The 25,792-nt window shown below is 42.2% G+C and overlaps 1 protein-coding gene across 4 annotated transcripts in view; it reads right to left on the reverse strand.

The window, feature by feature from the left end:
- The window catches only part of NAV3 (neuron navigator 3), a 778,536-nt gene that overhangs the window by 702,233 nt on the left and 50,511 nt on the right, over positions 1 to 25,792 (reverse strand). For 2 of the 4 annotated variants that reach the window (XM_048835701.2, XM_048835703.2), the window contains exon 2: positions 19,534 to 19,674. The exons of the other annotated variants lie outside the window; for them this stretch is intronic. The gene's annotated coding sequence lies outside the window, so the exon portion shown is untranslated. The remainder of the gene's footprint in view (positions 1 to 19,533; positions 19,675 to 25,792) is intronic. 4 annotated transcript variants of the gene reach the window in all.

The following is a 25,792-nucleotide window of genomic DNA, read 5'->3' on the forward strand; positions in this document are numbered from 1 at the left end:
CATTAATGAGTTATTTTTGTTATTACTTGTTCTGTGGCAGGACTTTACAATAATACAAACCACTAAGGGGACAATTTTAAATCAAATTGTGTTAAAAAAAGAAACATTCCTTGTGGTGTTTGTGTATATATACACTCTTCCCCCACACACACCTAAAAAAACCCCACTTTCTGCTTAAGTAAATACTGAATTGAGATCCATATGAGTACATGCCATCCATGAATTTCCGGTGTGCACATGTATCACATGTGTAATAAATTCAGATATGGCTTCCTTCTGAACAAGTTAATGAAACTCAATGAGTTTATAAAAAATTGGTAAAAAATCTGCATCACTGTATTAAAAAAAGACATAATTCAGTTTAACAACTTGAATCCCTGTAAACTCCAAAGTTTGGTCTTTAGTTGCTTAAATCCCAAACTATAGCCATGTAAAATATAAAAAATAAAGAGAGAGAGAGAGAAAGAAATCATAGCACAGTTGCTCCTGAACAAAACTTGTAGAATTAGCATGTTCATTTGAATTCAGTGGAGCATGGTGATTTTAAATATGTTTGTACATTATGGCTAAACTCCAGACTGTTCATGTTCACAAGCATGTTTAGCAAAAGGCTGTGCAGTCTTCTAAACATACATACTGTGACAAAGTTCCTCCTCTACCTTGGTGGGTCTTGCGCTTATTGGCGGATTTGCTCGTCTTGGAGCTTCATGGAAGCCCTCAGTTTGGCTGTTTTCGTGAATCCACAGTCCAGGTCAACTCCTCCTGTGTGTGACCAGGAGTTGGGAGGTTTGGGGGGAACCCGGGCCCGCCCTCTTCTCTGGGTTCCAGCCCAGGGCCCTGTGGAATGCAGCTGTCTAGAGTGCCTCCTGGAACAGCTGTGCGACAGCTACAACTCCCTGGGCTACTTCCGCATGGCCTCCTCCTAACACCCTCTTTATTTTCACCATAGGACCTTCCTCCTCATGTCTGATAATGTTTGTACTCCTCAGTCCTCCAACAGTCCACGTTCTCACTCTCAACTCCAAGTGCCTCTTGCTCCCAGCTCCTCACATGCACACCACAAACTTAAGTGAGCTCCTTTTTAAACCCAGGTGCCTGATTAGCCTGCCTTAATTGATTCTAACAGCTTCTTGATTGGCTGCAGGTGTTCTAATCAGCCTGTCTGTCTTAATTGTCTCCAGAAGGTTCCTGATTGTTCGGGAACCTTCCCTGTTACCTTACCCAGGGAAAAGGGACCTACTTAACCTGGGGCTAATATATCTGCCTTCTATCGCTCTCCTGTAGCCATCTGGCCTGACCCTGTCACAATATGAATACATGTTTAGTGGTAGGTCAGCGTCCGAATGAAACTGAAAACAATATTTTCATGTCTTTTTAGGGAGTGGCACCTCATGAAATCAAGAGCATCGTATATCAAGATCACCATATAAAATGAACATGCTATTGGGTCTGAGTGTGCCCTATAATATAATCAACCTGGTTTGAAATGTTTTTTTTCAATTTTGGGAGGAAAAATAGGAAATTAAGACACAAAATCATTAAGTTCAGGTAACACTAAGTGTCTAACTCACAGAAGCAAACTAAACACTGATGGCTAAACCTTGAGAGCTTTACTCAGTTTGACTGTAGCAGGGGTTGGCCTGTATAAGGACTGATTTAAAAAAAACCTGCAAAACCACCTCAGGATTTCTGGGTTTTAAACATATTTTAGGTGTTTGTGCCTCAGCTTTGGTATCTGAAAAATGGGGGTAAGTGATAACTTTCTTTATAAAGGGCTTTGGGCTGTAGAGGTGAAAATTACTGTAGAACAATAGAGAATTATAATTAGAGAAAAAAAATATCTCTGTGTTTTATCTACACAAAAGTGAAGTGTCTTCCACAAGGTCACACAGCTCGATGGAGGCAGAGCCAGGAATAGAACCAATGGGTGACTCATCATCTGGTTTCCTATAACTAGACCTCAGTTCCTGTAACTGATTTCAATTATGGTAATCTTAGGATTTAGTTTAACAATAGTAAGTAAAGCATTTTCAAAAAGGAGAGTCGCTTATCAAACTGACTGCATCCCTTTGCATATTCCATGTTCTGTCAAAAGAATCTCTGGTCTCTCCGATTTATTTTATTTTACACTGGAATAAAAGGAAAGAAAGAGATATTACTCATTAATCTAAGTAAAAACATGGCACTAGTGATGCTACCAAATTCAATTAGGGCTTTGGCAATCTGCTGAGTAAGAACTGATCAAACTCCCATTGAGGTCAATTTGCTTACTGACTTCAGCTGTACGGGCCTCGAGTGCTCACAGCATAAGTCAGAGCTCAAGTAACCAGAAGAAACTAATTTGCACACCTAATTTTTTCAAGATGTTAAAAAGGGAGTCAGGAGGGCAAAATGAGTTCAACTTGTCCACATGGGCCAATTTCAACCATATTTAATGGTTTTTAAAGCCTTTCATCATGAAGCACTTAGCAGTCTAGATGCCTACACCACTGACGACTGGATGGATGGCCATAGGAAAGCAGCTTTCGGAACACTGAACAACAGTGTGGAGTGAGGGAAGAACTGTCTGACCAAGGAGGCACTCCGTTACTATGGTGATGAGAGCCATTTAAGTAAGTTAGAAAATTCAGGACTCTAACACAAAACCATATGTTTATGAAGCACTTCATAGGACCATTAACATCCATGCAGAGTAGACGGGTGTTGGTTTCTAAGGTCTCACCGAAAGTCTTCCCTCTCTCTGCCCCCAAACTCACAGAAATTAAAGTACTACACAATGAACTGGTTTATCTGCCCTGGGAAGATAGAAGTCTGGGTCAGTCCTGTTGTGATTTAAATATGTGGTTGTCGGAAGGCTAGGCACATATCAAACTTGAGGCCTAATCTTCCAGTCTTTGCATATACAGAATGTCCACTGCCTTCAGTGGAAGTTTGGATACCTAAGAAATACAGGGATGTGTCTCCTGATGCTTAACAACTAAGCAAACCCCTATTTGGGCCATCTTCCAGAGACATGTACCAGATGCTAAAACAGAGAATAAATGAAAAATCTGTGTTCAGATTATGTGGAATTATGAGCTACTTCACATATAAACAATGGAAAAACAGAGCCCTATATATTCACATTTTTAAATAACAAAGGGTTATTTAGCCACTAAATGTAGTTAAATGCTATTTTCCAACTTGAAGGCCTCACAGGTTTGAAGGGAGGGGGAAGGGAGACCTACAGTTGCCGCACATTTGCCCTGCGTTGTTCATGCACATGCCTCCAAGCATTACACTTTTTGCTCCATTTGCAAAATGCTGGGAAGTATCAATTAAAAATAGCCTATGGCATAATAATTCCAGAGCACTGCATAGTTCAAGAAGGTTTGTTTCCAAAAGATCTTTTACGTTTCTCTTGAATAAGATTTGTGTGTAATCATTGCAAAGCCATTGTTTTGCCCTTAAAAACCTTTCTAGAATTCAAATGTTAAAAAAAAAGATCTGAAACCTACCACTGACATTGTAATATTGTATTTTAGTTCTTATCATATTACCATGCAATATTTTATTAGACTAATTTGCAATTTAATTTAGGTGACTGATTTGTAGCATATATTATACCCTGTCTCTTAATACTAATGAGATCTAGAGTGTTGAATCATCCTCCTACCCAGTTTCTTTTTCTTCCTAGCGATACATTTTTTCGTCTTTCTTTTCTAAATTATTTTCAGTAAACTGTAGGACTGGTTGTTATAGGTCTCTCCATTCTCTTTCTGCAAAACAAACTCCAGGATCTGGTGCTGACTTTCAGTAGATGGATTATCTCCTGCCTGCATGGAAAGAGGGATACTGCTCTATAGAACTGTCCTCCTCTATATGGGACTCTGTGGAATTCTAGGGAAGTGGTAATTACAGAGTTGTTCTATGTCTGTAGTTTTCGGGGGAGGGGGTTAAGAAATCCAGCCAGAACTTGATTCAGCTGGGAGCTATAACTTCCTTTAGATCCTTTAGAGGAACCTAAATAACAGAATATCTATAACAAAAGCTATCCTGCTAGGGAAGAAAGAGAGGGCTTTGAGAAAAGCTACATCCATGCAGATGACTCCTTACTCCACACAAGTAGTGAGTTCTTTATCCACAAGTTCTAATCCACTTAGATTTGCAGAGCTGAGAGACCTCACCCTCCAACCCTCAAACTCCTCTCACCAGGAGGCACATGCTACAGGAAACGAAAATAAACCTTGCAGATTTTTCTGGCTTTCTGGTCCTCGTCTTGGGTTTCTCCACAAGAAAAGGAGAACTCGGCACAAGGAAACTACCTATACTTAATAGCAACTGGTATTTTATCCTCTTTAGCTACTTGGATAGTGAATGCAGTGAAGAAATATAGGTAAAAGCAGAGGTCATTTAGCACAAACAAGAGAGTAAATTTGCTTTACAAATATTATAGGCACTCTATTCTTTCTCTAGATCTATGGGATTATTCTTTGGGTCCTCTTTGTTCCCCTTTTTAAAAATGGCAACTGTGTTTGCCCTTCTCCAGGCATAATCTCAGTCTTCCCACCATATCCTCTTACCCCAGTCTTCCCCTTACCATCCACCCAGGCCCAGTTTCTCGCCTTTCTGTATTCCAGTCATATTGCTCCCTCCTTCTCCTCCTCACTCCCTATAACTTCCAACAGGGGGAGCATTGAGAGCACCTAATCTGATCTCAGTTCCTGTGCCTAGGGCTACAATGACCCCTGGCTGCCAGAAGGAGCAGGGAAAATTCAGCTCAGCTCTGCAGACCTGGGAAGGAACAGGCTCAGTGTAGATACACTCTTCTGTGTCTCATCTGACAAACTAAGAAGTCTCCTCTGAATAGAACTAGTCAAAAAATTTCCAGTGAAACAATATTCCACCAAAAAACTGCCATTTAATTGAAACCAAAACTTTCCACAAAAATGTGTGAATTTCAACAAAATGTTGTTTAAAAAAAATTATAACAAAGTGTAATTGGAATTTAAAAAATTTCAACCTTATCAGAGCACTGCATTTTGATTTTACATTTCAAAATTGCTTTTCATTCCAAAGTTTCGTTTAGTTTATACTGAAAGTGATAATTTAATATAAAATAAAAAATGAAAATGTGAACTAAACATTTCAGTTTTACCACAACAAAACACTTTGATTGACACAAAACAAAAAGTTTTCAAATATTTAATTTCACATTAAAATTTCCAAGATTTACAGTTTTCATTCCAAACTGAAACAAAAATAAATTTCACAATGCTGGAATTTCCTACAGAACAGAAATTCTGAGTTTCAACCAGCTGCACCACTTAACATGTGTGAACGTAGTTTTCAGAGAACATAAGAACATAACAGATCCATCCCCTGTCGCCCATTCCCAGCTTCTAGCAAACAGAGGTGAGGGTCATCATCCCTGCCCATCCTGGCTAACAGCCAATGATGGACCTATCCTCCATGAATTCATCTAGTTCTTTTTTGAACCCTGTTGTAGTCTTGGCCTCCACAACATCCTCTGGCAAAGAGTTCCACAGGTTGACTGTGTGTTGTGTGAAGAAATACTTCCTTTTGTTTGTTTTAAACCTGCTGCCTATTAATCGCATTTGGTGACCCCTAGTTTTTGTGTTATGAGAAGGAGTAAATAACACTTCCTTTTTTACTTTCTCCACATCTGTCATGATTTTATAGACCTCTATCATATCTCCCCTTAGTTGTCTCTTTTCCAAGCTGAAAAGTCCCTATCTTATTTCTTTCTCCTCAGGTATGTTCCATGCCCCTAAACATTTTTGTTTCCCTTTTCTGAATCTTTTCCAATTCCAATATATATTTTTGACATGGAGTAACTACATCTGAACACAGTATTCAAGATGTGGGCATACCATGGATTTATATAGAGGTAATATGATATTTTCTGTCTTATCATCTATCCCATTCTTAATGGTTCCCAACATTCTGTTCGCTTTTTTGACTGCTGCTGCACATTGATTGGCTGTTTTCAGAGAACTATCCACAATGACTCCAGGATCTCTTTCTTGAGTGCTAACCGCTAATTTAGACCCCAACATTTTATATGCATAGTTTGCATTATGTTTGCAGTGTGCATTACTTTGCATTTATCAGCTTTGATTTTAATCTGCCATTTTGTTGCCCAGTCACCCAATTTTGTGAGATCCTTTTGTAGCTCTTCGCAGTCTGCTTGGGACTTAACTATCTCGAGTAGTTTTGTATTACCTGCAAATTTTGCCACCTCATTTCCCAGATCATTTATGAATATGTTGAACAGTGCTGGTCCCCATACGTACCTCTGGGGGATACCACTATTTTCCTCCCTCCATTCTGAAAACTGACCATTTATTTCTACCCTTTGTTACCTATCTTTTAACCGGTTACTGATTCATGAGGGGACCTTTCTTCTTGTTCCATGACAGTTTACTTTGCTTTAGAGCCTTTGGTGGGGGACCTTGTCAAAGGCTTTCTGAAAATCTAAGTACACTATATCCAGTAGATCCCCAATGTCCACATGCTTGTTGACCCCCTCAAAGAATTCTCGCAGATTGGTGGGACATGATTTCCTTTTACAAAAACAATGTTGACTTTCCCCCCAACAAATTATGTTTGTCTATATGTCTGACAATTTTTTTCTCTATTACAGTTTCAACCAGTTTGCCTGGTACTGAAGTCAGGCTTACCATCCTGTAATTGATGGGATCACCTCTGGAGCCCTTTTAAAAAATTAGCGTCACATTAGCTATCCTCCAGTCATTTGGTACGGAAGCTGATTTAAATGATAGGTAACTAACTGCACCTAGTAGTTCTGCAATTTCACATTTGAGTTCCTTCAGAACTCTTGGGTGAATACCATCCAGTCCTGGTGACTTATTGCTGTTTAGTTTATCGATTTGCTCCCAAACCTACCAAAATCATATCATGGCCAGATTTGAATGAATTTTCACAGGAACAGTAAAGGCAAATTTCTACACTAAGACAACCCCCCTTTCCAATTTCAAATACCTGATCTAAAACAAGGAGGCGCTAGAGCTTCTGAATGAGGTAGTTGTAAGATTTTAATATAGACAAAACAATATTTCCCCTAACCTAATTTCTGGCAAATGGCCAAACAATTTTTGCTAAAAATTTCATCAAAAAAACCAAAACCCACCAGTCTGACACACACATCCAGCATGGAAAATTTCAACCCAAACAGCTAAAGTTTGGCAAAGTTTTAAGCAAGTTTTAAGTATATGGCCATATAAATAAAAATAAAACAGGGAAAGAAGTGGGACTGCTAAGAACTGAGGATGGGGTGGAGATTAAAGATAATCTAGGCACCTAAACAAATTATTTGCCTCAGTTTTTAACAAAGGCAATGAAGAGCTTATGTGTAGTTGCAGGGTTGCTAATGGAAATGAGGATTTGGAAGTTATCATAGCCAAGGTGGAAGTTAAACTTAAACATCTTAATGGGACAAAATTGAAGGTCCCAGATAATCTCCATCCAAGAATATAAAAGGAACTGGGACATAAAATTGCAAACCCAATAGCAAGGATTTTTAATGAATGCATCTGTGACTGGAGAATTGCTAATATAGTACTTATCTTTAAGAAAGGAAGAAAAAAAGTGATCCAAGAAACTACAGGCCCATTAGTTTGCCCTCAGTTGTATGCAAGGTCTTGGAACTAATTTTGAAAGAGAAAGTAGTTAAGGACATAGAGGTAAACAGTAATTGGGATAAAATACACAAAGTTGGGAGGTATTGCCAATACAAAGGATTGAACATTATTCAAGAAGATTTGAATGACCTTGAAAACTGAAGTACTAGAAATGGGATTAAATTGAATAGTGCAAAACGCAAACTCATGGACTAAGGGACCAACAACAACAAGAATTTTAGCTATAAGCTGGGAACATATCAGTTGGAAGAGAAAGTCCTGGCTGTATTGGTCAATCAGAGGACAACTATGAGTCACCAATGTGATGCAGCTGTGAAAAAGGCTAATGCAATCCTAGGATGCATCAGGAGAGATATTTCCCGTAGAGATAGGGAAGTGTTATTACCATTATACAGGGCACTGGTAAGACCTCATCTGGAATACTGTGTGCAATTCTTGTCTCCCATGTTTAAGAAAGATGAATTCAGACTGGAACAGGTGCAAAGAAGGGCTATTTGGATGCTCAGACAAATGGAGAATCTATCTTATGAGAGGAGACTTAAGGACTGTGGCTTGTTTAGGCTAACCAAATGAAGTCTGAGGGGAGATTTCTCTCTATAAATAAGTCAGAGGGATAAGCACCTGAGAGGAAGAAGAGCTATTTAAGTTAATGGCCAGTGTTGGCACAAGAACAAATGGATATACACTGGCCATCAATAAGTTTAGGCTTCAAATTAGGAGAAGGTTTCTAACTATCAGAAGCGTAAAGTTCTGGAACAGCCTTCCAATGGGAGCAGTGGGGGAAAAAACTTAACTGATTTCAAGACTGAGCTTGAAAATTTATGGAGGGGATGATATGATGAGATTACCTACAATGGCACATGGCCGATCTGTGACTACTAGTAACAAATATCTCCAATAGCCAGAGATGGCACACTAAATGGGGAAGACTGAGTTACTACAATGAATTATTTCCTAGGTGTCTGGATAGTGGGTCTTGCTGACACAGTCATGATCTTATTGATCACCATATTTGGGGTTGGAAAGGAATTTTCCCCCAGGTCAGATTGGCAGAGACCCTGGGTTTTTTGTTTGTTTGTTTGTCTTCCTCTGCAGCATGGGACATGGGTCACTTGCTGATTTGACCTAGAATCCTATTTTTGACATCTCCGTCTCAAGGAATATTTCCAAAATACCTCTGAACAACATACTAATCCACAGAGGTCTCCCTGCCAACACTACAGAAAGAGGGATTCTAGATGGACTCCTCCTGAAGGTCGAAACAGCAGACTGGACTTCTACATAGAGTGCTTCCGCCGACGTGCACGGGCTGAAATTGTGGAAAAGCAGCATCACTTGCCCCATAACCTCAGCCATGCGGAACGCAATGCCATCCACAGCCTCAGAAACAACTCTGACATCATAATCAAAAAGGCTGACAAAGGAGGTGCTGTTGTCATCATGAATAGGTCGGAATATGAACAAGAGGCTGCTCGGCAGCTCTCCAACACGAGTTTCTACAAGCCATTACCCTATGATCCCACTGAGAGTTACCAAAAGCAACTACAGCATTTGCTCAAGAAACTTCCTGAAAAAGCACAAGATCAAATCAGCACAGACACACCCCTGGAACCCCGACCTGGGATATTCTATCTACTACCCAAGATCCATAAACCTGGAAATCCTGGGCGCCCCATCATCTCAGGCATTGGCACCCTGACAGCAGGATTGTCTGGCTATGTAGACTCCCTCCTCAGGCCCTACGCTACCAGCACTCCCAGCTACCTTCGAGACACCACTGACTTCCTGAGGAAACTTCAATCCATCGGTGATCTTCCTGATAACACCATCCTGGCTACTATGGATGTAGAAGCCCTCTACACCAACATTCCACACAAAGATGGACTACAAGCCGTCAAGAACACTATCCCCGATAATGTCACGGCTAACCTGGTGGCTGAACTTTGTGACTTTGTCCTTACCCATAACTATTTCACATTTGGGGACAATGTATACCTTCAGATCAGCGGCACTGCTATGGGTACCCGCATGGCCCCACAGTATGCCAACATTTTTATGGCGGATTTAGAACAACGCTTCCTCAGCTCTCGTCCCCTAAAGCCCCTACTCTACTTGCGCTATATTGATGACATCTTCATCATCTGGACCCATGGAAAAGAAGCCCTTGAGGAATTCCACCATGATTTCAACAATTTCCATCCCACCACCAACCTCAGCCTGGTCCAGTCCACACAAGAGATCCACTTCCTGGACACTACAGTGCTAATAAACAATGGCCACATAAACACCACCCTATACCGGAAACCTACTGACCGCTATTCCTACCTGCATGCCTCCAGCTTTCACCCTGACCATACCACACGATCCATCGTCTACAGCCAAGCTCTGCGATACAACCGCATTTGCTCCAACCCCTCAGACAGAGACAAACACCTACAAGATCTCTGTCAAGCTTTCTTACAACTACAGTACCCACCTGCAGAAGTAAAGAAACAGATTGATAGAGCCAGAAGAGTTCCCAGAAGTTACCTACTACAGGACAGGCCTAACAAAGAAAATAACAGAACGCCACTAGCGGTCACCTTCAGCCCCCAACTAAAACCCCTCCAATGCATTATTAAGGATCTACAACCTATCCTAAAGGATGACCCAACACTCTCACAAGTCTTGGGAGACAGGCCAGTCCTTGCCTACAGACAGCCCCGCAACCTGAAGCAAATACTCACCAACAACCACATACCACACAACAGAACCACTAACCCAGGAACTTATCCTTGCAACAAAGCCCGTTGCCAATTGTGCCCACCTATCTATTCAGGGGACACCATCACAGGGCCTAATAACATCAGCCACACTATCAGAGGCTCGTTCACCTGCACATCCACCAATGTGATATATGCCATCATGTGCCAGCAATGCCCCTCTGCCATGTACATTGGTCAAACTGGACAGTCTCTACGTAAAAGAATAAATGGACACAAATCAGATGTCAAGAATTATAACATTCATAAACCAGTTGGAGAACACTTCAATCTCTCTGGTCACGCAATCACAGACATGAAGGTCGCTATCTTAAAACAAAAAAACTTCAAATCCAGACTCCAGCGAGAAACTGCTGAATTGGAATTCATTTGCAAATTGGATACTATTAATTTAGGCTTAAATAGAGACTGGGAGTGGCTAAGTCATTATGCAAGGTAGCCTGTTTCCTCTTGTTTTTTCCTACCCCCCCCCCAGATGTTCTGGTTTAACTTGGATTTAAACTTGGAGAGTGGTCAGTTTAGATGAGCTATTACCAGCAGGAGAGTGAGTTTGTGTGTGTATGGGGGTGGGGGGGATGTGAGAAAACCTGGATCTATGCAGGAAATAGCCCGACTTGATTATGTAAAGAGTTGTCACTTTGGATGGGCTAGCACCAGCAGGAGAGTGAATTTGTGTGGGGGGGGTGGAGGGTGAGAAAACCTGGATTTGTGCTGGAAATGGCCCACCTGTTGATCACTTTAGATAAGCTATTACCAGCAGGACAGTGGGGTGGGAGGAGGTATTGTTTCATATTCTCTGTGTGTATATAAAGTCTGCTGTAGTTTCCACGGTATACATAGAAATCATAGAATCATAGAATCTCAGGGTTGGAAGGGACCTCAGGAGGTCATCTAGTCCAACCCCCTGCTCAAAGCAGGGCCAATCCCCAATTTTTGCCCCAGATCCCTAAATGGCCCCCTCAAGGATTGAACTCACAACCCTGGGTTTAGTAGGCCAATGCTCAAACCACTGAGCTATCCCTCCCCCCTCACATCTGATGAAGTGAGCTGTAGCTCACGAAAGCTCATGCTCAAATAAATTGGTTAGTCTCTAAGGTGCCACAAGTACTCCTTTTCTTTTTGGTGGATTCCCTGTCACTTGAAGTCTCTAAATCATGATTTGAGGACTTCAGGTAACTCAGACAGAGTTATGGGTCTATTATAGGAATGGGTAGGTGAGGTTCTGTGGCCTGTGATGTGCAGGAGGTCAGAATAGCGGAGCATGATGGTCCCTTCTGGCCTTGAAGTCTATGATTTGAAAATAGGGTCTTATAACGGAAAAGGTCTTAAATGGGACAACCTTAATACACCACCTGCACTACCTAGTTATTTATATTTGCCCCACAGTTCTGCAGCTAATTCATCCAAATGTAAAGGAAAGCTCTCCTAGGAAACATGCATGTGTACTTCACGGTATTCAAAACACTTTGTGGAAGTTTCATTGTGCCTGATGCCAGACACTTTTATTATGCCATTTGTACCCAGAACTAACAAAAATCAGGTTTGTGTGATGTACACACATCTTGGCAATTGCAGTCACATTTCTCAACGCAATAAAATCGCTCCCAGGTAACTTCAGCACTGGAGTGGCTTGATCTTCTGGTGAATAGTGCCTTAAAATTGTCTGTGGAATGCCTCTCTCATCAGTCAAACAATGCATTCAAAACGATTACCTGATGAACTGTCCAGGGTGAATGACTAAAGATCACCCATAAAAGCCTTTTATCAGAAAGCTAACGGCAGCAAAACTCAGCTGTAACGCACTCCTCCATCTAGTGACCAGAGAGACACCCACGATTTTCCATTAAGTAGTGAAAGACAAGTCCCAGTTAATGAGCTCTACTTGGAAGTTTTCCAACCCATTGGGGCCTCATGCATGGTGCAAAGAAAGGCAACTGAGTAGGGGAAAGCCCTACCCTCATAGAATAGAAGAAAAACCGGTGCAACAATAAATATAAAGGGAAGGCTAACCACCTTTAAATCCCTCCTGGCCAGAGGAAGAAACCCTTTCACCTGTAAAGGGTTAAGAAGCTAAAGATAACCTCGCTGGCACCTGACCGAAATGACCAATGAGGAGACAAGATACTTTCAAAGCTGGAGGTGGTGGAAAACAAAGGGTTCTCTCTGTCTGTGTGTTTTTTCTTTGCTGGGACCAGAGCAGGAATGCAGGTCAGAACTCCTGTAAAGGGCTAATAAGCAATCTAGTTAGATATGCGTTAGATTCTGTTTTATTTAAATGGCTGATAAAATAAGTTGTGCTGAATGGAATGTATATTCCTGTTTTTTTGCCTAGAGGGATTCTCTATTTTTTTTAATCTGATTACCCTGTAAGGTATTTACCATCCTGATTTTACAGAGGTGATTCTTTTTCTTTTTCTTTAATTAAAATTCTTCTTTTAAGAACTTGATTGCTTTTTCCTTGTTCTTACGATCCAAGGGTTTGGGTCTGTGTTCACCTATGCAAATTGGTGAGGATTTTTATCAAGCCTTCTCCAGGAAAGGGGGTGTAGGGTTTGGGAGGATTTTGGGGGGAAAGACGTTTCCAAGTGGGCTCTTTCCTTGTTATATATTTGTTAGATGCTTGGTGGTGGCAGCAATAAAGTCCAAGGGCAAAAGGTAAAATAGTTTGTACCTTGGGGAAGTTTTAACCTAAGCTGGTAAAAATAAGCTTAGGGGGTTTTTTCATGCAAGTTGCCACATCTGCACCCTAGAGTTCAGAGTGGGGAAGGAACCTTGACAAACATGTTCTCATTGAACCCACAGATGACCTTCCAGGCACATACTGTGCAGCTGGGTTTCCAGGATTTTTTACCCCCCAACAAATGGGTGAGATGTCTGGTTTTGGGGATAGAGCACAGGTGAAGCAGCTCTGCAAAGCATACTCTTCCCTCCAAACCAGAAATCTGGATGGGAGCTTAATGCAGCTGTTTGCAACATTACCTGTCCCTCCATGACTTTGACCCCTGAGAGAAAGAGGATAGATAGTCTTGGGCAGCACAGCTTGTAACTGAGTCTGTGTCTTCAGTACAGAGTTAACTCAGGTGTAGAGAACACAAGTTAATGCCTCTCGAGTTAGCTTAGCTAGAATTAGTTAGGGACAACTCTCAAGTTGTAACTTGAGTGAACTCTGCAAGGAAAACAGGCCCTTTATGAGCCATGCTGCCAAGTCAGAGAGGGACAGAGAAGCAGCTGAGTAGGGGTGCCCGTTCATTTGGAGGTTCCAAGATGCATGGAAATGGATCCTGATTTCCCCACAGATTCTCAGACTCCATGCTGATTGAAGTTTTAACTTAAATTTCAGGGTATTTTTCCATGGGAGAAAATGGGAGAGTGATAGAGACCAGTGTGTATTTTTGAACATGATGCACTATATACAACACAGTCATGTGAGTATAATAAAGAATCACAGAGTTACTTTCTTCTAACTTTATTAGAATATGGAAAATCATATTTTCTCTAAAACCACTGTCTCTCTGCTTCACTGCAGAGCTTCCACCTACAGCCTTCCCCATCTTCCTGACTTACTGCACTTTTAAAAAGAAACAGCACACATATATATTCACAAACACAGCAGGTTTTTAGTTTTCTATGTTAATAAAAAAATTAAAAATCCTTAATGTGAATTCCACCATGGAAAAAATCTCTGGAAAGTTTAACCTGAAGTAGATTATATGTTCAAAATAACTCCCCATATAATTTTATTGTATTTGTATATTTTAAAGAGAGTTTAACAAAGATCATAAAAGGACCTAAAGTTTATGAGGCTTCAAAGCTGTACTACATGCCTAACAATAAATGAAATCATCACTCTTTGGAGTATGGTAAACTAGACGAGAGAGCAAAACAAATCAAGTATTTCCAGCATTCCGTTGTTCTAAACTAGGGAGCAAGAAAAGGAAAGTATTCACGGTGAGTAGCTTTTCCAAGCACAAGGTATAACTTCAGGGTTTTTTTTACTGTTGTTTCTCCAGAAGGGAAAGTAAAAACCTAACACACACAAGTTCTGATAGACAAAAGGGCAGTATTTCAGGGTTACATCCAGACAGATGATCTTTCCTAAAATTCTGAATATATCTGAATGAGCCCACAGGCTTACATCTGAAACTGCATTAAAAATAACATCTACATTACAAAATGGGCTTTTAATAGACGAACTTGACCTGTTTTGAAGCGCTGTCAGTTTGCCTCCAGCTCTTTCCAGGACTATAGTTGCCACTCCTATTTGGTTGCCATCTTTCAGTAGTATGGTATGGTAACACTGTATCTGGCTGCTCTGTGTGATTTAGTAACACTAAAACCAAATTAACCAGTCTCTTGAGGATTCCCCCTAACACTGGGGCGGGGGGATGGAAGGAGGGGATTCCTCAGGTGGTTTAGAGTGGATACAATGGCTCCTGTCCCACTATCCCACCCCACCAGCAGTTCTGGGAGTATGTTATGAAGAATTGGGTGTGGCCAGGGCACAACTACATGCCAAAGTTTCCTGGCCACTAGCGTAGCTATTTGGGGACAGTGGGCAGCTGGTATTAGTTATAGCAGCCTCTCGCCCCAACCAGAGCTCACTGGCCCCAGGGTTTGGGGACTGAAAAAAGCGGGTGAAAGTTACCTTTGTCCCAACTCACAAATCTTGCGATGCGCACGCTTTGGCCGGATGAGAGGAACTGCCTCATAAAGTTTTCTGCTTGAATCTACGGAGTCAAATTACTGAAGAAATCCAGACCTAAATTACTCCAGAGTGGAAAAAAGGGTTTCCTCAGACTTTTAGGACCAAGGTAAAATGGACGTCAGTGGGCGGAGTCGTATAAATGATTGGATCCAGGAGTTAGTTTCAGTATTGCCCACCCTTGGGATTTTATCGCAGGTTTCATGATATTCAGTGTCTCTCTTTAAACTTCCTCAACTCTATAATTACATGAAATTCTCAGCTTTCATTTAAAAAAGGAGGCCCTTGCGACTGTGGAAAAAAAACCCTCAAAAACCGTGACCAAAGTATGTTCTTGAGGCTCAAACACCACAAGACAAATATGAAGAACCCCAAATGTATTATTTTTTTAAATGTCTCATGATGATTTTTAACCCAATCTCCCGGGAAAACCGAGAAGTCTGCTGCTTGCCAGGGGCTAAGATTCGCAATGTGACGGAGAGACTGCCGAGACTCATCAAGCCCTCAGATCGCTACCTCTTCCTGCTTCTCCACGTGGGCACCAATGATACTGCCAAGAATGACCTTGAGCGGATCACTGCGGACTACGTGGCTCTGGGAAGAAGGATAAAGGAGTTTGAGGCGCAGGCGGTGTTCTCGTCCATCCTCCCCGTGGAAGGAAAAGGCCTGGGTAGGGACCGTCGAATAGCGGAAGTCAATGAATGGCTACGCAGGTGGTGTCGGAGAGAAGGCTTTGGATTCTTTGACCATGGGATGGTCTTCCATGAAGGAGGAGTGCTGGGCAGAGACGGGCTCCACCTTACGAAGAGAGGGAAGAGCATCTTTGCGAGCAGGCTGGCTAACCTAGTGAGGAGGGCTTTAAACTAGGTTCACCGGGGGAAGGAGACCAAAGCCCTCAGGTAAGTGGGAAAGCGGGATACCGAGAGGAAGCACAGGCAGGAATGTCTGTGAGGGGAGGGCTCCTGCCTCATACTGAGAATGAGGGGCGATCAGCAGGTTATCTCAAGTGCTTATATACGAATGCACAAAGCCTTGGAAACAAGCAGGGAGAACTGGAGGTCCTGGTGACGTCAAGGAATTATGACGTGATTGGAATAACAGAGACTTGGTGGGATAACTCACATGACTGGAGTACTGTCATGGATGGTTATAAACTGTTCAGGAAGGACAGGCAGGGCAGAAAAGGTGGGGGAGTAGCACTGTATGTAAGGGAGCAGTATGACTGCTCAGAGCTCCGGTACGAAACTGCAGAAAAACCTGAGTGTCTCTGGATTAAGTTTAGAAGTGTGAGCAACAGGAGTGATGTAGTGGTGGGAGTCTGCTATAGACCACCGGACCAGGGGGATGAGGTGGATGAGGCTTTCTTCTGGCAGCTCGCGGAAGCTACTAGATCGCATGCCCTGGTTCTCATGGGTGACTTTAATTTTCCTGATATCTGCTGGGAGAGCAGTACAGCGGTGCATAGACAATCCAGGAAGTTTTTGGAAAGCGTAGGGGACAATTTCCTGGTGAAAGTGCTAGAGGAGCCAACTAGGGGGGGAGCTTTTCTTGACCTGCTGCTCACAAACCGGGAAGAATTAGTAGGGGAAGCAAAAGTGGATGGGAATCTGGGAGGCAGTGACCATGAGTTGGTTGAGTTCAGGATCCTGACACAGGGAAGAAAGGTAAGCAGCAGGATACGGACCCTGGACTTCAGGAAAGCAGACTTCGACTCCCTCAGGGAACGGATGGGTAGGATCCCCTGGGGGACTAACATGAAGGGGAAAGGAGTCCAGGAGAGCTGGCTGTATTTCAAGGAATCCCTGTTGAGGTTACAGGGACAAACCATCCCGATGTGTCGAAAGAATAGTAAGTATGGCAGGCGACCAGCTTGGCTTAACGGTGAAATCCTAGCAGATCTTAAGCATAAAAAAGAAGCTTACAAGAAGTGGAAGGTTGGACATATGACCAGGGAAGAGTATAAAAATATTGCTCGGGCATGTAGGAATGAAATTAGGAGGGCCAAATCGCACCTGGAGCTGCAGCTAGCAAGAGATGTTAAGAGTAACAAGAAGGGTTTCTTCAGGTATGTTGGCAACAAGAAGAAAGCCAAGGAAAGTGTGGGCCCCTTAATGAATGAGGGAGGCAACCTAGTGACGGAGAATGTGGAAAAAGCTAATGTACTCAATGCTTTTTTTGCCTCTGTCTTCACGAACAAGGTCAGCTCCCAGACTGCTGTGCTGGGCATCACAACATGGGGAATAGATGGCCAGCCCTCTGTGGAGAAAGAGGTGGTTAGGGACTATTTAGAAAAACTGGACGTGCACAAGTCCATGGGGCCGGATGAGTTGCATCCGAGAGTACTAAAGGAACTGGCAGCTGTGATTGCAGAGCCATTGGCCATTATCTTTGAAAACTCGTGGCGAACGGGGGAAGTCCTGGATGACTGGAAAAAGGCTAATGTAGTGCCAATCTTTAAAAAAGGGAAGAAGGAGGATCCTGGGAACTACAGGCCAGTAAGCCTCACTTCAGTCCCCGGAAAAATCATGGATCAGGTCCTCAAAGAATCAATCCTGAAGCACTTACATGAGAGGAAAGTGATCAGGAACAGTCAGCATGGATTCACCAAGGGAAGGTCATGCCTGACTAATCTAATCACCTTCTATGATGAGATTACTGGTTCTGTGGATGAAGGGAAAGCAGTGGATGTATTGTTTCTTGACTTTAGCAAAGCTTTTGACACGGTCTCCCACAGTATTCTTGTCGGCAAGTTAAGGAAGTATGGGCTGGATGAATGCACTATAAGGTGGGTAGAAAGTTGGCTAGATTGTCGGGCTCAACGGGTAGTGATCAATGGCTCCATGTCTAGTTGGCAGCCGGTGTCAAGTGGAGTGCCCCAGGGGTCGGTCCTGGGGTCGGTTTTGTTCAATATCTTCATAAATGATCTGGAGGATGGTGTGGATTGCACTCTCAGCAAATTTGCGGATGATACTAAACTGGGAGGAGTGGTAGATACGCTGGAGGGCAGGGATAGGATACAGAGGGACCTAGACAAATTGGAGGATTGGGCCAAAAGAAATCTGATGAGGTTCAATAAGGATAAGTGCAGGGTCCTGCACTTAGGACGGAAGAACCCAATGCACAGCTACAGACTAGGGACCAAATGGCTAGGCAGCAGTTCTGCGGAAAAGGACCTAGGGGTGACAGTGGACGAGAAGCTGGATATGAGCCAGCAGTGTGCCCTTGTTGCCAAGAAGGCCAATGGCATTTTGGGATGTATAAGTAGGGGCATAGCGAGCAGATCGAGGGATGTGATCGTCCCCCTCTATTCGACATTGGTGAGGCCTCATCTGGAGTACTGTGTCCAGTTTTGGGCCCCACACTACAAGAAGGATGTGGATGAACTGGAGAGAGTCCAGCGAAGGGCAACAAAAATGATTAGGGGTCTGGAACACATGACTTCTGAGGAGAGGCTGAGGGAAGTGGGATTGTTTAGTCTGCAGAAGAGAAGAATGAGGGGGGATTTGATAGCTGCTTTCAACTACCTGAGAGGTAGTTCCAGAGAGGATGGTTCTAGACTATTCTCAGTGGTGGAAGAGGACAGGACAAGGAGAAATGGTCTCAAGTTGCAGTGGGGGAGGTTTAGGTTGGATACTAGGAAAAACTTTTTCACTAGGAGGGTGGTGAAACACTGGAATGCGTTGCCTAGGGAGGAGGTGGAATCTCCTTCCTTAGAAGTTTTTAAGGTCAGGCTTGACAAAGCCCTGGCTGGGATGATTTAATTGGGTATGGGTCCTGCTTTTGAGCAGGGGGTTGGACTAGATGACCTGCTGAGGTCCCTTCCAACCCTGATATTCTATGATTCTATGATTTCTGGGGGCCTGACTCATGGTTTTTGAGTGCTTGGGACTGGCAATACTGTAGTTTTCACACTTCTTCCGTGCAGGCCATATTAAAAAGGTGTGTGTGTGTGTGTGTGTGTGTGTGTGTGTGTGTGTGTGTGTGTGTGTGTGTGTGTGTGTAAAACAAGAAGCAGAATGAGATCTGGAGTTAAAACACAGCTTGACTGAAACCTTATGATTCCCTCACATCACATATCGACAAAATAAGAACCTCAGCTTAGTGTCCCTTGAAACACAGAAGCACAGGTAATAGATAACACACACATTGAAACTTGCACTATGGATCACTCCCTCACAGGCAACCCACCATCTTAAGAGACCACTTTAAACTATCCCCAGCTTTCCAAAATAGTTATGTTTGACCCGTCATAAAAAAAACCCACCTCTATTAGGCAGCCAGTATTTGCCAGTACATTTGGTAGATGTTTAGACCTTTTAACTGTATTATTTTCCTCTGAATGGCACTATATCAGCCACACAATCATGTATACCCATACACACACAATTATGGTTTTCCTGCTTACCACTGTAAAAGGAGCATCTGAAGGACCCAGGCTGTCAGAAGAACACAAACCAAAGCTTCCACTTGTCAGTTTTAAAGCTGTGCCATGGCTGCACCTTGAGGTTGTTACTCTGGAGCTTCCACAGGCAACTGTATTTTGATGCTGGAAAGGAGCAGAATGTTACCTTAAAGAAGCAGCTTCTCCGTTTTTAAAAACTCCCATGAAGCTTTCCCTTCCTTATCTTCAAGTAGGGGAGATGGGGGGAGGAGGGAATAGGATAGAACGTTCCAGGTTACTGAAAATCAAGGTCCAGGTTTGTGGGTTTGTAAGATGTTTCTATCCTAAAGAAAATTCTAAGAGCTGTGTATTATTCCTGAGGTTCTAGTGCATATGTCCATCAACAGACACAAGTTGTACACATTTATTGGAAGTGAACATAACCTTTTTTTGCAGAACCTGCACAGATGCTGTCTATTAACCTATTGCAATGAGCTTTACTGTATTGCACTCAGTTATTCTAATTTTACATTTTAATGCTTCTTTCTGATATTATGAAGAAATATTGCACACTGCATTATCAGACACTGTAGAAAAAGACATTACAGTCTGAAAAGTCTCAGGAAAAGAGTGAAAATAATTTCCAGGCACAATATTGCTGATTTAGGAGCTGTTTTTTAAATCAAAATATTAGTGTCATAGTATTAAGGCGAGGTGTCTAGGTGTCTGTATATTATAGAAATAAAAAGCACCTTACGGCAACAAAAAATAGCCGTAGATTCCCGATGAAGAAAAATATAAGCTTCTTCCGCCAACCATAGCTTCAGATGAAAAAAAACAAGTCAACACACAGACCCTAAGCCTATCAAACAGGCAGACACTTTTTGCTCTTCTTCACGAATGGGTGAAGTCATAAAACACATAATAAAAACCCCTGGAACTTCAATTCTATCACTCTGAGCACTGGACTTGGACTCAGGAAACTTGGGATCTATTCCCAGCTCAGGCACTGACTGGGTGGGTGACCTTGGACAAGTCACCGCCCGTCTTTGCCTCGATTTCCTCATTTGTAAAATGGGGATAATGATAGGACCTTCTTTGTAAAGCCTATGAGAACTACTGATGAAAAACGCTATATAAGAGCTATGTATTATTGGGCTTTTCAATTACTCCAGCTCCTTCTCTCTCTTCCAAAGCAGTGTGGGAAACAGAGCACAAAAAAGGATGAAAGGAAGAATTGTCCCATGGTTAGAGTGCTAGCCTGATCTGTGGTAGACCTGTGTTCAACTCCTGCTCCACCACAGACTTCTTCTGTGACTTGGGCAAATCACTTAGCCTCTCTGTGTCTGTTTCTTATCTGTAAAACGGTGATAATGCTACTGCCCAACCTCCCGGGCTGTTGGGCACATAAAGACATTAAGGATTGTGAGGTCCAGTGATGGGGGCTATATAAAACCCATAGAAGGGTAGATCAATAGAGTTGATGCCCATCCATGCTGAGGGTGAAATGACTCAGCCATCGGTCTCATAGTTGAGACCAGAACCCTGGAGTCTTCAACTCCCAGGCCTGTGCTCCAAGCACTACTGCTTTCTACATACAAGGACAAGGCTGCTCTATTCATTCTAGGTCCAGGAAATCTCTCTGTATATTTAGGTTTAAGGTCTAAAATCCTAAATTTTTCAAAGGTGCCTCTCTGGAGACCAGGTAGTATTTGACATCCACTGATACTGTGTCATAGTAAAATAGGAGGTGAACCAATTACCTATGATAACTTTAAAAAGGGGGGCAGAATTTAACTAGGATCCATGAGATGAAAGTAAGAGGAAATACTTACTCTGAATATGCAAAAAATCTTCCTGAGAGTGACTGTCAAATAATCTCTCAAGGTAACGGGAACAAAACTCTTTTGCTTGGGAGTGTTTATACTACACATTAGAATAAAAGCAATAGAATATGTACTGATGAAGAAAATCTTGCATTGGCAGAGAGACGGACGGGATATTTTTAATCAATATTTTTTCCTTCTCCAATTTAAATCATTCAGATTTATTTTTGCTTTAAGTTATTTGAATGACAGCCATGCCTAGATGCACTGAGAGAGGAATCCCATTGCGCCAGACTCTGTACAAACACAATGTAAATGAAAAAATCCCTGCCCAAATTTCTTGTCGTGTAAATAGACAGAACAGACAGATGATGGGAGGAGAAACAAATTCACAGACTGGTAAAGTGATTTGTCCAACGTTACACAGCAGGTCAGAAGACAACCAGGGAATTAATTGGACCCAGGTCTCCTGACTCCCAGTTCAGTGCACTATACTCCCTGATTTTTTTTTAAATTATGTCTACATACAACTATTCATATGCACACTGGCATTAGGCATTCAAGATGTGTGAAATCTGAATGGATGGAATCTATAGTTTTAGCAGAACTGCGTCTCTGTTTTAGGTACATAATCAGCAACACTCTCCAACCCTGACCTGGTCCTCCGGCCTACAGCTGGCGGGCCTGTAGTGTGTCACCAGCCAAGCAGATAACTACAGCAGCACTTAGCAACTCGTTCCTGAACCTCGGCATATAAAATAAGGGACTGACTATTTGAACAAATGCCATGTTGTGGAAGGGGGGAGAAAACCACAGAGAGAAGAAATTATAGTGGCTTGGTTTAATGAGCCAGCACACACACTGCAGACTTAATGGACAGCGTTGACAGGGTTCAATTATAAAGAAGTCTGCAGCCTCATTACCACCACTGGTTGTCACTTATGGTATTAGTTCAGAGGACCTATACAGTGGGAGGCACACAAAGGAAAGAGGGGAGGAATAAATGAAAATGGAAAGCTTTCTTAAAAAACAATAAGGATATATGGCCCCAACTCACAAAACAGAGTGCATCAATCTGAAAAGTCTGACATAGGTGTAGTAGAAAGAACAGAGATCCACATACCTACACACACCCATACCCACACCCACATCCCTTCCTCCCTATCAGACACAGATTCCTGAAGGAATAATTCAGAAAACTGCAAGAAAGCTTAGACATCTGAAGGAGGAAATAGAGTCATGAAATCTTTTTTATCCACACAAAACCACTCACTTTTTTTATGTATTGGTAATGTGTTAAACCACCTATTGACACTCTCTTCCATGAGTAGGGCCCTACCAAATTCACAGTTACAAAAAACACATCACGATGGGGCTGCACAGGGCTCCCTGGGCTGCCACAGGGCCAGTGACATCCAATGCCTCAGGCATGAGGTACAGGGAAAGTTGCAGTCCTGGTGGGGCAGAGGATAGCCCTGTCATGGTCCCAATCCCTCACATGTGTGAGAGCAAGGTGACACGCACTCCCTGCGCTGCCGCAGGAGCCATTCAGCAGCAGGGTTGCCTCCCCCACGACTGGGGGCTTTTCCTCTTCACAGTCCCGGCCAGGGGCCTCTGCTCTGTTATCTGAACTGCCGCATTATCCAATCCCCTTCCTTGTCCCCCCGTATGAGACACATGCCCTCTGAAGCATATATCTCATGCCTGGGGTCAAGGAAGGGATTTAGCTAATGCAGAGGTTTGGATAATCAGGAGTAGACTGTATATGATTACTAAATGACTATTTGCTACAACGATCTATACCAGCCCCTTCAAAACCACAATATACTTATGATCATATAAAAAAGCCAACATCATCAGTTGACAAGGGAACCCGTTCATAGGCTGCTTCTGAATATTCAAGTACCTATCTAAGAATCACACACATGCCACTTGATCATGCTCTACACATTTGTGTACTAGTTTTTAATTACTGCCCTTTCCTAGGTAAATAAGCCTTATTCCAATTCACACATTACTATGCACAACTCTTTTTTTTTTTTTTAAAGATTTCAAGAGCCAGGTGCTGCCGTTTGGAAATAAATGGTTAAAATTAAAATCGCTGTGCGTAACAAAGAAAAGTAGATGCCTTTCACCCGCACCAGTCCCAGTCAGTGATTCCACCTATGGGAGTAGTTTGACTGTATTTCTGAGGTGCTGGCCTGCAGTGTCCAGCCAATACAGACAGTCCCAGATATGGGGCTAGATTTATTACTACAAGAAGCTTCATTCTGGCATATTTCACACAGTGGAGTCTAAGACCAAAGTTTACAAATAGACTCATAACTTTAAGGCCAGAAGGGACCATCATGATCATCTCGTCTGATCTGCTGTACATTGCAGGCCAGAGAGCCTCACCCACCCACTCCTGTAAGAGACCCATAACCTTTGGCTGAGTTACTAAAGTCCTCAAATCATTATTTAAAGACTTCAAGTTACAGAGATTCCGCCATTTATACTAGTTTAAACCTGCAAGTGGTTCATACCCCATGCTTCAGAGGAAGGTGAAAAAAAACCCAGTAGAAGCCTCTAATTCTGGGTTCTTTAATTTAAGTGCCTACCTTGAGGTACCAGATGTCAAATTGGACACCCACAACTTGCCAGGTCAAAGGCAAGTTTTGAAAATGTTGTTGGTCTAAGTCTATTAATTTGTCACCTGAAAGTTCAATTTCCCAAAATGATCATGACTATAATCTATAGTATTATCTGAAGTACATTTAATGTTTATAGGAATCAATGGACAGCACAGACAGGCCCATCTGATAATCCGAAAGACAGCTATAAAACGTATTATTACTGCCAGTCAGCTTTTAGCAAAAATGTCACAAACACAGGCCAATAGTATATAATACGTATGACTGTGTAATAGAGGCACTCAGTATTGTGTACCTAGGGGCCTAAGAGGTGTGCATAAAATTTGCCCAAACAGCATTCTACTTATTACTTGAATGCTTCCAACCTAAAATAATTAAGATACATGGAGCAAATAATTATATAGCACAAGATGCATATTTATCAGCAGGGATTACAGGGTTGTGTGTCATAGGGAAAGTCAGCTAAAATATTCACCAACACAGCTAGTTTGCAGTATGACATAGGAAACTGATCATATTGCAGCCTGAAAGCATGTATGTGAAGTGCTTTACATGTGCAATGAAATACTGCAACCTCACAGCTTGGATAAGAATTTCCAATTAGTTGTGCATACTAGGAGACAGTGATGACAAATAGAAAACCCCGCTCAATGCCTTTTGCTCATCCAGAAGCAATGAAGTATATTGCCAAACGCTCTTGAAATTTTGGAATGCTTTATTAAGGAAAATAGGTAGAATTTTCCTTTAAGTAACATGAACGGGGGGGAAATGTCTCACTAACTAATCATTGGTTTACGCACCCCAATCTTTTAGAGACTGTCACAAATCCACAATGTTCCTGAATGCTAGAATTTTTGTATTTTGTCTGTGATTTAGCTGACACGTGCAAAAGTGCATGTAGCCAGTCAACTCCCTAGTATTAGGCATTAAACTTACAATTCAAATATCCTCCCGAAGCGCCATCCTTTCCCAATGGTATGGACCCATTCCACATATTTTAGGTTATGCCATTTTTTCCATTCTACATACTGTAGGTTATGCCATTTTCCCCTTGTATGTAACACAATTAGAGAAGTTATAAATCAGCCAGAATGTGGTGATAAGAACACACACTGGTATCCTGAGATACCGCAGCTGCTTTCAGCCTCCTAAAACACATAAATAAACCCTAATTTCAGTGTGAACCACATAGTATCATATGGCCCTAACATTTTAATTTTATTTCAATTCCATACACAAAAAGAAGAGAAGATGTGTTCATAAAGTCAAGAAATGTATCATAACACACCATGAGTGGAGTAGGGGGTCAAATCAAGGGTGGATAGTGGGAAGAGAACAATAATATATTTAGTCACACAATTTTGAGCCTCTGCCATCTACAGAATGGGATTCACCACAACCTTATAAAACTTAACTTTTGTGTCCTCACATCTATGAATCACTGTTTCATAACAGGAAGCTGCGCCATTAACAATGGCTCTGAACATTTTTCAGCACCATTGCTATATAACTAAATGGCAACACTTTCCCAATTAACTATCCAAATCTCTCGCTCTGCCATAATCTCCCTTTTGTTGCACCTCTGCACTCTGATGTTGCACATCATCATGTCCCACCCACAGATCTATTTCTGTTTGTAATTCCCCATTGTGGTTGTTGTAGCCAAAAGCTTTACATGATAGAAGCCTTGGGCATTACAGTCGCTTTCTGGCTTATATCAGGGTGGGGGAAGAGATAAATTCCCTTAGTGAATAGATTCATATAGGGTTGGAAATTTTCTTAATGGAAAAGAACTGCTGTTCCCACTTGAGCCTCCCCCAGTGA

The sequence above is a fragment of the Caretta caretta genome, chromosome 1, assembly GCF_965140235.1.
Source record: "Caretta caretta isolate rCarCar2 chromosome 1, rCarCar1.hap1, whole genome shotgun sequence".
Lineage (NCBI taxonomy): Eukaryota > Metazoa > Chordata > Testudines > Cheloniidae > Caretta > Caretta caretta.